The 13,172-nt window shown below is 39.5% G+C and overlaps 1 pseudogene; it reads left to right on the plus strand.

The window, feature by feature from the left end:
* Positions 1-9,577: 9,577 nt before the first annotated feature.
* Positions 9,578-10,559, plus strand: Rpl9-ps20 (ribosomal protein L9, pseudogene 20; annotated as a pseudogene).
* The last annotated feature ends 2,613 nt before the right edge of the window (positions 10,560-13,172 follow it).

Below are 13,172 nucleotides of genomic sequence, written 5' to 3' on the forward strand. Positions count from 1 at the left end.
ACTATCTCAATATTTAAGTAGACTTTCTGTATCTCACCATTACATACACTCCATCAAGCCTATATTTAGATAGCATATTTATTATGTACTTAATTTTAAATGATCCACCTCTTCAATAAATTTAATTTTAAAATTTTCATTGTGTATATTCATTTTACCTGAAAAGGCTATTTCTTTCTTTCTTTCTTCCTTTCTTTCTTTCTTTCTTTCTTTCTTTCTTTCTTTCTTTCTTTCTTTCTTTTTTTTTTTTTGGAGCTGGGGACTGAACCCAGGGCCTTGCACTTGCCTACCACTGAGCTAAATCCCCAACCCCAAAAAGGCTATTTAAGTACATGATATACACTGAAAATATCCTCCCATATCTCTGAATCCCCTTGTTCTCCTACCTTCCCATTAGCCACCTCAGTTAAACATTTTGATTTTAATTTCATGGTGTGTGTGTGTATGTGTGTGTGTGTTTGTGTGTGTGTGTGTGTTTGTGTGTGTGTGTGTGTTTGTGTGTGTGTTTGTGTGTTTGTGTGTGTGTTTGTGTGTGTGTTTGTGTGTGTGTGTTTGTGTGTGTGTTTGTGTGTTTGTGTGTTTGTGTGTGTGTTTGTGTGTTTGTGTGTGTGTGTGTTTGTGTGTGTGTGTTTGTGTGTGTGTGTTTGTGTGTGTGTATGTGTGTGTGTGTGATTTTATGCATAATGTTAAGAGAGCACAAAACAAGAGAAAATGTATTTTTCTTTCTGAGAGCGGTTTGATTTACTTTTATATGATTACCTCCAGTTCTATCCATTTTCCCTGAAGATTATATAACTCCTATTTTTTCATTTCCCCCCTGTATGTTTCATCAAATACAATCAGGAAGTGTTTGGTTGCTCCTGTAACGTATGTTGTACCGTCATTGTAGTTGGCTGCATCTGGCCCGGCCAAGTCCCCGCAGCTCATACAGTTCATAACTGGGTGATTCTGGCAATTAGTGTTCTCCCACAGTAGCATGAATATCACCTTACATCACCATGAAAAGCTAGCCAGTGGGGAAGAAGCTTCCGTATCAGCTCGATTTCTTCATGTTTTATGATTCGAACATGTGGTATCTTCAGCAATGAGGTCTTACTGTCAAGTTCCAGAAGGTCACTGAAATAAATGGCAATGGCCCCTAATGTTTGGAATTTGATAGTATTCCACTGGCTAACAACTTAGAAAGATTACTGTAGGCTAAGAGGGTTTTTGTTGTTGTTGTTTTCTTGTTTTGTTGTTGTTGTTGTTGTTTTTTTTTAATATTTTAACCTCCTTCCTAACCCACTGACCAGTGGTAGGGGAAAAGGAAGGTTAATAGGAAAAGGGTGTTGTGGACCTGTTTAGAAGTAGTTCCTTGGCATGATTCCACTCTTCATTGTCAGGATACCGGCAGTCCAGTTCAATAGCAAACACCAAACATGAACCACTAGTGGCTGCATGATTCAACAGAAACAGAAAGTCTCTGCCAAATCCTCAGAAGTCAGTGGAAGCAGCCAGAATTATCTGGAAAACCGTTGCAAGTTCTTTGGGGTGCTTCTGTCCACCAAGTGAAGACCAACAAAGACCAGCGAAGACCAGTGAAGCATTATGAGGTGCAGCAATGCAAGAGCGTCCCCTCACTGTTTGTGGGGTTCCACTTATATATTCTTTCTAAATACCCCACAGCCTCTCAAGTGTCTGTTTTCAGTGAAACATCACATGCCTTCTCACAAGACAGCTTCCAGAAAAACATCATGTGACCCAGCTCAGTTGTTAAGGAAACCAGAAATTTCTACTTCAGACAACCCTTTTCTGGTACTGGGTCTTTAATTTGTTAGTATGTGATGTCTAGTTGGGGAATAGCCTGCCTCCCTACATGGTAAGTTACTTCACTTTCACTTTTGTATGTGCATGTGTGTGCGTGTGTGTATGTGTGTATATATGTGTGTGTATGTTCATGTGTGTGTATATGTGTTTGTGTGTATATGCATGTGTGTGTGTATTTTTATGTATGTGTGTATATATGTGTATATGTGTGTTTATATGTATGTATGTGTGGTATATGTGTGTGAGTATGTATATGTATATGTGTGTGGGTTTATGTGTATGTATGTGTGTATGTGTGTGTGTATATGCATGTGTGTTTGCCTGTGTGTGTTCATGTATGTGTGTATGTGTGTTTGTAGGTGTGTGTGTTTGTATGTGTATGTTTATGTGTTTGTATATGTATGTGTATATATATGCATGTATGTATATGTGTATGTATATGTGTGTTTATATGTGTATATGTGTGTATATGTATGTGTATTTGTGTGTGTGCATGTATGTATGTATGTATGTGTGTTTGTATGTGTGTGTATGCATGTGCGTGTGTTTGTGTGTATATGTATATATTATGTATGTTTTAGGAAGTTTTTTGTTAGTACTTTTCCATATAGCATTTTCAAAAACATGTTACTTATCTCTCCCACTATTCCCTTAGCCCTCCCATCCTTTCCTCCCTAGTTAACCCTTCACATTCCCCTATGCCCTTTCCTCCTTATAATACTATATTCTGTTGTCTCTCCTTCCTTGAAAGACCCCTTCCTCTTCCATGGCTCCTTTGTGATGCTTTCCTCTGTGGATATTCTAAATGGAACACATATCTACAGCTGAGAACTTAGCATCTCTCTGTGAGAGAGGACACAGAATAAACGTCCTTCTGGATCTTCATCTTAAGGAAGTGAGATAGAATCTCGATATAATTTTGACTTGCATCTCTCTGATGGCAAACGGGAGTTGGGGCACCATCTTTTGAAAACTGTTCATTTATTACATTAGCCATTTGCTGATTAGGGTGTTTGATATCTTATTTAGTTTTTGTATATTTCAAATGTTAATCCTCTGCCAGATAGTTAGCAGAAAATTTTCTCCTAGTCTACATAGCATGTCTTCAATTTATTACTGACGGTTTCCTTTGCTGTACAGAAGGTTTTAAGTCCCATTTCTCCATCAGCAGTATTAATTCTTGGGCAGCTGGAGGCCCATTGAGAGCCCTTGCCTGTACCTTTAACCTAGGGCTTTCCCCATTCTTTTCTCTAACAGTCCCAGAGTTTCAGATCTGAAATTAAGACCTTTGATCCGTTCGGAGCTGATTTTCGTAGCAAAGGAGAGGCAGAGATCCTGTTTTAGTCTTCCACAAACGTCTACTCAGTTTCCCAGTACCATCTGTGTAGATGCTCTCTTTTCTCCGATGTATATTTTTGGCATCATTGTGTCACCATGTAGCTGCAGCTTCGAGGAGGTTTTTAATTAAACAAGCAAGCAAACAAACAAGCAAGCGGTGGTGGAATGCGCTTGGTTGTGCCAGTATAGACCACTGAGTGGCGGGCTCTTGTGTCTGTAGCCATTGCACCTGTATAGAAGTTCACTGATATGTACAGGATTTAGACCGTTTGTTCATGTGTCTTTTAAAAACCAGCTGTGCGCTATTGTCATTTGTTGATTAGAATAAAGTGTCTTTTAAAGGTATTATAAAACTTTAAGGCACCATGTGTTCAAATTCTCATAATTACACAATTGTAGAAAGTTGTTTACAGGACATTATTTTTCCAAACCTCCACTATTTTCATTTTATTCAGGATTAAAAAAGAAAAACAGCAGCAGAGATAAAACTTAAATAACTACAGTGATATTTAACTGGGCATGAAAGAGTCCCCAGGGTGTTTCTTTCAGAGGTGTTTGGTCCCACAGGAGGAGATGTTGGCTCCAACCAAGGCTTCCACTAAAATCTTGGGAACGTTTTAGAAAGTGGTTAAACATGATCAAGGGTGTTTTAAATGAATTAAAATAACTATGGGTTACTATATTATGTGTCATGTCGCTGGAAACGCAGATTCCTCTTAGTCTAGCCAACACGATTCTCTTTGTTTCTTTTCAATCCCCATTAAAATTCTTTTAAACGTTAGGAGCAAGTCTTGAGGCTTAATTCCATTAGTGTTTGAGGTGCTCATGTACTGAAATATAAAATAGCCCAGAGAGCACCATTGGTGTGTATAATTTAAGCATGCTAGTTAGAAAGAAAAGGGAAAAAAATTTCCTAAACTCTTAAGAAAAACATTGGTCATAAATGTAAAAAAGAGATAAATTAAAGGTGATGAGTTAATAAGGATAGTCTAAATTCTGTAGAGAGACCCAAACCTTAAAGAAAAAAAAAGGTGTGTGTGTGTGTGTGTGTGTGTGTGTGTGTGTGTGTGTGTGTGTGTGAAATCTTGGTAAATCTGTGTAGTTAAACTGTCCTGTGACTGTTGGTTGGCAAGAATGCCTAAATGAAAACTGAGGGAGAATACTTGCCTCCCTCACTCGAGTGTTTGAAGATAAAATGTCACGAAGTCCTCCGACAATAAATCAGAGGTATCAAAACCAGAGAACGATGAGTAGGGAAATGCATAGAGAATGGTTGAGTGTGCAAACCTCACTAAGTGATTGCGCAGTCCTCTCCAATTATAGCATCCCCAGGCAGGGTACTCTCATTTGCTTGAAGTTTCTTCTCCATTTATTACAATGCCCGGAGCTTGAATTTTATATTTTTGCTTAAGGCAATAAGACTTACGGGAAGGGAGCAATGTGAAAGCTCAGCAAAATCACCAAATCCAGGACACCTCTGAAAGCTTAGGGACAGCATCCCCATCCATCGTCCAAGGCTAAGCTTGGAAATGGGCGGAGCCTGTCTTGTTTCTAAATGGGCTTGTTGGCAGGAGACTGGGCTGGCAAGTTCAACCAGGAATCCAGACGAGTGTTTAGCCACAGATTGAGGATCAACGCAGATGGATGAAATAAGCGTTTAGGGAGCGCGAGGGGAGCGATTTGATTGGAACCTGCAGCTAAGGACGTAGTTTTCATCAGCCAACATTCTGGAAAAGCCATATTACAGATGGCGCGCTAGGTAGGATCCGAGGCAAAATGACTGCGGCAGACCTCATCCAGGGATCGTCAAATGACCCGTTGGGATATAACACGGACTCCAAATTGCATGCTACTGTTGGTACGACATTGCAGTGTGAGACAATGGCTTTTCACACACTTCTCACAAGTTCAGGCTCACTTCGGAGTCCTATTGACGCATGGCAAGTGTCTGTCACATTTTATAGAAGAACGTGTGATAATACTGAAGGCTGTCTTCACCGTCTCAATGACATTGTTGGTTTTGGAGTTTTATTTTTAATAATATTTGGGAAGAGTTATTTTGAGCTTTGTAGAAACACGTAGATAAGGTAGATAAGATCAATGTATCTCATTTCTTCGGTATTTTAGAAAAAGGGTAAAAAGTATCATAAATAATAAAAGTATCCAAGCACTCTTATAAATTGTCACTTAATGAACTAAACTAAATGTAGCTAAAGAAGGGAGATATTATTCTGAGACTCTGCCAAAAGAGAGCAGCAGTCACACCCAACATAGAACACTTTCAGTGGTTAGTCAATTACCAACATCACGTTGGCCAGAATATGTTCACACCAAGGAGATTTGAAGACCGCAATGGCCAGAAAGCACAGGGGTGTGATTCCATGGGGGAAAAGTGGAGTCCCGAAGAAAGAAGGTCAGTTGCATGAGATACTAGATAATTTGAGGACCCTAAAACTGACATTGTATTCCAGAGGAGGTAGGTGGATGGTAAGTGATTTGTCCAAAAAGTGACTGAATGATCACAAGTAAGCACCAAAACCCGAGGGAGAGAGAGGGAGAGAGAAGGAGAGAGAGGGAGAGAGAGGGAGAGAGAGGGAGAGAGAGGGAGAGAGAGAGAGAGAGAGAGAGAGAGAGAGAGAGAGACTCTCAAGTTGAAATTGCAACCTGCACTATGTTCCTATAAAGTATGAAGGGGGGGTAACTATCACCAGGGTCTCCCCAGACCTGCCAAGCTGCCCATCACTGAATAACAGATAGCATTTCACTGTCTAGGAGAGGGCTATGCCTATGCTCACTTATGTAATTGACTCAGCTAGAAACAGGCTAAGATATAAACCTTTAAGTAAGTATTTTCTTTCAGGAAAAAAAAATCGCTGACCAAGAATCTTTCCCGGAGTGAAGATGAAATTCATATCTATAAATCACCTAAAAACTATTTTACGTGAGTTACTACCTCTGTTTTCAAAGAAACAGCCTTTGTGAGGCTAACTCCTGCCTACGTATCTGAGCCTGGGTTTACTTTGTGCTCCGTTGTCTCTCTTTCTCGTGGTGTCAGGGCCATCCTGTCTATCCGTTTATCTTCTCCACTCTCACCTTACGTGTGAAAAAATGACGGGAGTACCATTTTTATGAAGCCATCTCTTCTAACCGGCTTTTGCAGTAGATCTGCACGCCGACAGGTGACATCTGTAGCCGGTGGCAGGACCTGCCTTGCCTGTACCTCGCATTCCTCTTTGATTTTGTGTTTAATTACAGCTCTGTTGAGTCTTTCATTTTCTTAGAAGGGTACTGAATTAATTTCCATAAATCTTAATCAAATTAAAATTCATCCTAAATGTAATTAAAATGATCTGGAAATGGCTGGCCTTAAGACATCTTTGCAGAACAAGAATGGTAGAACATAGTGAATTCTGCAGACTGTGACACTTCATGAGACAAATTACCATATTTTATAAAGACCATTTTTTTAATTCACAGGACTATCATTTATCATCTCATAAACAATAGCTACTGACAACTTAATAAAGATGCCTAATGGACATTATCAACTCATTTGTATGATCCTTTCTGTGTGCACTGGACTAGTTCTGTAAGATTTCTACGCAGTGAAATTCTTAACATTGGAAATCTTTGTAACTCTCAATTCTGACCCTCTTATCTGTGATCCTTATGTGTACATTATCCAGATTTTGACACCCCTGGGCGTTTTCTACCCTTCTCCATTAAGAAGTGTTTCTATATTACCCTAGTTGCATATTCAATTATTTTTATTTCTGAAAAGTCTTATCTACATATTCATAAGCATATGGGAGTGTAGTCAAACAGCCATTAAGAAAGACAGAATTAGACAGGTGTGGCAGGTTACATCAGTAATACCAACACGTGGGAAGTGAGTAGAGGCAGGCAGATCTCTACATGTTAGAGGCCACTCCTACCTATGCAATGAGTTTCAGGCCAAAGCATCAGAGTGAGACTCTGTAACAACAACAACAACAACAACAACAACAACAACAACAACAAACGACAAAAAAAATCCCAAATCATGTCATTTGTAGAAATTTATGGATCTATAGATTCATATATTAAGTGAAATGAATCAGACACAGACAAGTGTATTTTTTTTTTCCCGGAGCTAGGGACCGAACCCAGGGCCTTGCGCTTGCTAGACAAACGCTCTACCACTGAGCCAAATCCCCACCCCCGTATTTTGTTATATGTGAAATCTTGGGAAGGAGAGGCATGAATGATGAAGAGTACCTCAAGAGAAAATTATGAGCATGGAGAAAGCTAAAGAGGGAGGTGAGAGAATATGGGGTGAACATGCTTGAAGTACATTGTATATAGGTATGAAGATGTCACAATAAGCATACACACACACACACACACACACACACACACACACAAATTTTATCCCACAATTGGTAGGTTGACCGTGCTCCAATGGATGGCCCCTCATTCAGGAGTATGTAGGCAGCACAAACTGGACTCAACAGCTATTAAAAAGAGAAGAGAGGGCTGGAGAGATGGCTCAGTGGTTAAGAGCACTGACTGGTCTTCCAGAGGTCCTGAGTTCAAATCCCAGCAACCACGTGGTGGCTCACAACCATCTGTAATGGGATCTGATGCCCTCTTCTGGTGTGTCTGAGGACAGCTACAGTGTACTCATATATAATAAATAAATAAATCTTTAATAAAAAAAGAAGAGAATGTGGCATTCCTCGGGGATGAGGATGTGGCCGGTGAATCTGGGAGGACTTAAGGGGAGGACTGGGTGTGCATATGATCAAAACACAATGCACAACATTCTCAAAGAATCCATAAAATATATTTTTAAAAGAAATGCGTGAATAGTACTAGAAGACATTATGTGAATGTAATAAGCCAGACTCAGAAAGGCAAGTGCCACAGTCTTCACATGGAGAATTAAACAGTCTAATGGATTATAAAATCATGATTAATAAAGGTTGCCCAGTCTGGGCATGGAGGGGAAAATGAGGGTGTGCATGCATGCATGGAAATATCACCCCAATATCCACTAGTAAGTGTGGTCGGTACATTTTAATATAAAGTATAGGATGAAATAATAACATATAAAATAAGATATGGAAGTGTGGTTGTCCTGTTAGTTTAACAGCTAAACGTCTTTTGTAAATCTTTATGGTTCTGTAAATGAAGAAAATACTAATCAGTATTTTTCTCCTGGACACCAGAAAACAGTATAGAAATTATAAACACTAAAAGACCCCACATGAACAAGAGTGTCACAAAAATGAAGTTTATTGAATGTTTGAACAGTGAAATGTACCATGAAGAGCAAGATATACCATATAGAGAACTACTCAATAGTCTACTCTATTCATTTATAAAGAAATAAAGATACGTCCATCTTTTTTTTTTTTTTTTTTTTTTTTACTTATTTTAGAACTTGAACTAGTTTTCTAATTTCTTGGTGATTGTCTCAAGTGAAGTCAAAATGCTTCTGAAAAATAATGTAAGAACAATGCAATCCTAAGGGAAATTGATTAAAATAACATTCATCCATACATAAATAATCTTGTATACTGTTAGAAGAATAATAGATACGGTAGAACAATCACAAAGGAAGAATCACAGTTCAGACTCAAATGTATGTGAGGGTTTTTGTCCCATGTAGGAAGTGGTAGAAATCACTGAGAGAGCATGGGGCTGGAGACTTTGGTAGATATCACTGTCTTAGGGTTTTACTGCTGTGAACAGACACCATGACCAAGGCAACTCTTATAAGGCATAACATTTAATTGGGGCTGGCTTACAGGTTCAGAGGTTCAGTCCATTATCATCAAAGCAAGAGCATGGCAGCATCCAGGCAGGCATGGTGCAGGAGGAGCTGAGTTCTACATCTTCATCTGAAGGAAGCCAGGAACAGACTGAGCATCCCAGGTGAAGCTAGAAGGAGGGTCTCCAAGCCCACCCCACAGTGACACACTTCCTCCAACAAGGCCACTCCCTGGGCCAAACATATGCAAACTATCACAACCGTTATCAATCAACAGGACTCTACGTCGTCTTTCATAGTGGCGCCAAGTATTGTGGATTATGCATCTCAGTGAACCAGAAAGCAGAGAACCATAACCCCACGACTGCTAGCTATCTTCAGGCTTATAACCCCGCCCCCTCTATGACAGCTGGCCATCTTCAGGCTTATAACCCCGCCCCCTCTATGACAACTGCCTATCTTCAGGCTTATAACCCCGTCCCCCTCTATGACAGTTGGCCATCTTCAGGCTTATAACCCTGCCCTCTCTATGACAGTTGGCCATCTTCAGGCTTATAAACCCCCCCCCCCCATGACAGTTGGCTATCTTCAGGCTTATAACCCCGCCCCCTCTATGACAGCTGGCCATCTTCAGCCTTATGACCCCGCCCCCTCTATGACAACTGGCTATCTTCAGACTTATAACCCCGCCCCCTTTATGACAACTGGCCATCTTCAGGCTTATAACCCCACCCCCTTATCTAAATCTTGCACTCCTACCCAGGCAGGGGTCATGTCCCTCCATTCAGGTTGTGTTTTATGCTCTCTGCTAAATCTCTGCAGAAGTTCTCTTTGCTCCATCTACTGCGAGAATGAAGACCATTCGCAGCAATCAGACTGTCGACAATGTCGACATCACTCTGAAGGGCGCACAGCCATTGTGAAGGGCCCCAGGGGAACTCTGAGGAGGGACTTCAATCACATCAACGTAGAGCTGAGTCTTCTTGGAAAGAAATAGAAAAGGCTCCGTGTTGACAAGTGGTGGGGTAACAGGAAGGAACGGGCCACTGTCAGAACCATCTGCAGTCATGTTCAGAACATGATCAAGGGTGTGGCACTGGGCTTCCGTTACAAGATGAGGTCTGTGGATGCTCACTTCCCTATCAACGTCGTTATTCAGGAGAACGGGTCTTTGGTTGAAATCCAAAATTTCTTGGGTGAAAAATACATCCACGGGGTTCGGATGAGGACAGGTGTTGTTTGTTCTGTCTCTCAAGCCCAGAAAGATGAACTAATCCTCGAAGGAAATGAAACTGAACTTGTTTCAAATTCAGCGGCTCTGATTCAGCAAGCCACGACAGTTAAAAACAAGGATATCAGAAAGGTTTTGGATGGCATCCATGTGTCTGAGAGGGGAACCGTGCAGCAGGCTGATGAATGAGACCTCAGTTTCCCAGCTCCAGAAACAAGATCCTGATCACAAGGACAGTTTGGGCTCTTTGGGGACAATAAAAGACTTATATATTGAAAAAAAATCCTCTACAGAAATGCCTTCTTAGATCTACCCATACGTGTAGACCTACCTACCCAATACTGTCCTGCCAGGCATGTCCAACTTGTCACCTACAGAAAGAGACCATTGTGAATGTGGCTTAATATAAAATCACAAACTTACTTAAAATATTGTTAATTTTTTGTAATTATTTTATTGTGATTTGGTTGTGTAGTTCTTGTGTGTGAAGTTTGTTGATAACTATGACCATCTTAATGTCTAAAGGTTGGACATGCTCCTGGGCTTTCCACAGCCTGTTCAAGTCAACAACCAAAATTAATCACCACATTAATTATTATTATTATTATTATTATTACTATTACTATTATATTCATTATATTGTGTTATGCAAGCAGCTTTCCCATTTTTCAGTTTTAAATTGTGTGTATATGGTTTATGTTCATGTAGTGTATAGGCACATGCATGTGTGTGTACATGTGTGCATGTGTGTGTACAAGTGTGAAAGATTTGTTTTGTCATAAGAAAGGTTATACCCTATCCTGTTCTGTCTGATTTTTGTGTTCTTTAAAGGGATGAAAAGAAAGGTATTTCTTGATATTTTCTAATTTTAAAATCTTAGTTCTTCTAAATAACTAGTGAAAGTCATACTTGAATTTTACTTTATTTTGCCTGCTTTGAAGCTTTTGATCCTTATAAAGAGCACATCACATATCCTCAAACAAAGGAAAAGCTGTCCGTCATTCACAAAGTCAAAATGGGAGGCAAGTTTTTAATGTATTTGGTTAGAGTAGCTCATGGCTCAATTTCACAAGCCATTAACACCCCAAAATGAAAAATTTATTTGAATGTCTGTCATAATCCAGACAGAAGACAAAGTGCTGAGATGTATTTTTCAGTGACTTCTTAGAAAAGTTAGATGCTTGCAAAATTAATCTGCATCCTTTTGTTTAGTGGGTAGATATTTTCATTTAATCATTATGAATTTCTAACTTATCCTCACTGCCCATTGTTCAGCACAAGAACAAAGTACAAAGAACTTTGTACTTTGACCAAATGTAGGTTGACCAGATGGCTTTTGGATGACTGCATAGACAAATAAAAAAACTAGGTAGTGTGAAAGGGATTCAAGCACCTAAAAAGAAAATTAAAAAATGTAGATTTGGAAAATTACTGTTAAGAATGTTGACAAAATGAAACAAATGTCTTGTGTACCTTGCCAAAGTTATTAAGTATATGAAGCAAATATAAAAATCAACTAGGCAGAATGAGTTCTTGGTTCCCCTGGAGGTCCTTACTCCAAAGATGACAGCGATTCTCTCTTTCTTTTTCTCTCTCTCTTCCTCTCTTCCAATTTATATACCTCCTCCTAACTCTTTACTTTTTTTCTCTTTATTCTCTTTACTCTTCAAAGTAAGGAGGGTCCTTATGTTGAGATAGAAAAGAACTTAGGATTTCAATGTCTGAAGTATCAGGTGTGAGAGACAAGATGTAAGGACACAGGCTTCAGCCCCAGATTCAGTTTGAGTGGCTGATTGATGGTAAAAATATGAGAGTCTACTGCTGCGATTACTCTCATCACTGGTAGCTTCAATGCCTCCATATTGTGTCCTTTGGCAACTGGAAACCTAGTGGACTTGTGAGATCACACAGCAGTTGGATGTCAGGATGGGAGTATTAGATGAAAGCTTTCTGACCCAGCAACTCTTCAGAACAAAGATGAAATGTTGATGAAAAAAGGGTAGGTAGTTTTGTTCTTTGGAATAAGTTGTTACTTCTTTGTCCAGAAATGCTTTATATTTTAAAACACAGTTTAAAATATCTTATTGGTAGAGCCTCTCCGTGGACAGCAATGTTAGGACTCTCGTTTGCAAGTGCAACATGACATCAATAATAGTGTCAGGGTTTGGTGATCGCTCATGGGATGGATCCGAAGTTGGGCCAATCACTGGGTGGACCTTTCTTTCAGTCTCTGCTCCAGTTTTGTCCCTGCATTTCTTTTAGACAGGAACAATGCTGGGTCAAAAAAAGTTGAAGGTGGTTTGGTGACCCCATCCCTCCACTGGGGGCCCTGTCTGTCTACTGGGGGTGGTTCCCTTAAGTTTCATTTCCCCACTGTTGGGCATTTTGTCACCCTGTAGAGATTTGATGCCCCAGGGAAGGAGGGTTCAGGGATAAGGGTGAGGGGATGGGTGGATGGGTGGGGAAACAGCCTCTCAGAGGCAAAGGGAAATGGGTGAAGAACTCTAGAAGGGGGTATCCGGAAAGAGAGGCAACATTTGGAATGTAAATAAATAAAATAATTATGAAAACCTATGTAAGAATATGCAACTTTGGTGTGTCTAATATAATGCAGGTACATGCCAGGTTGTAGGAGTCCAATAAAAAATTGGTGAATTGCAAAAAAAAAAATCTTATTGGGGGGAAACAGGAAATTATATTAAAAACAGTTGTTTCCAGGGAAAGTTTTGGTAGATTATTTTAATCTTGTAACCAATGCCATTTATTTCCCTTAAAGTACAATGATAAAGGAAAATCTTTTTTTTTTTGCAATTTACCCTATTTATAACTTACAGTATATTAAAATATTCACATTTGTCAGTTTTATAGTATTTAATATACAGTTATTGTAAAAGCAATTAGAAAGTTCAGAAAAATCAATTAGTAATGAAAATAACCCATAATTCCATTTTTTCCTTTTTCCATCTTTATTAACTTGAGTATTTCTTATTTACATTTTGATTGTTATTTCCCTTCCCGGTTTCCGGGCCAACATCCCCCTAA

This window comes from Rattus norvegicus, chromosome 20 (assembly GCF_036323735.1).
Source record: "Rattus norvegicus strain BN/NHsdMcwi chromosome 20, GRCr8, whole genome shotgun sequence".
Taxonomy (NCBI): Eukaryota; Metazoa; Chordata; class Mammalia; order Rodentia; family Muridae; genus Rattus; species Rattus norvegicus.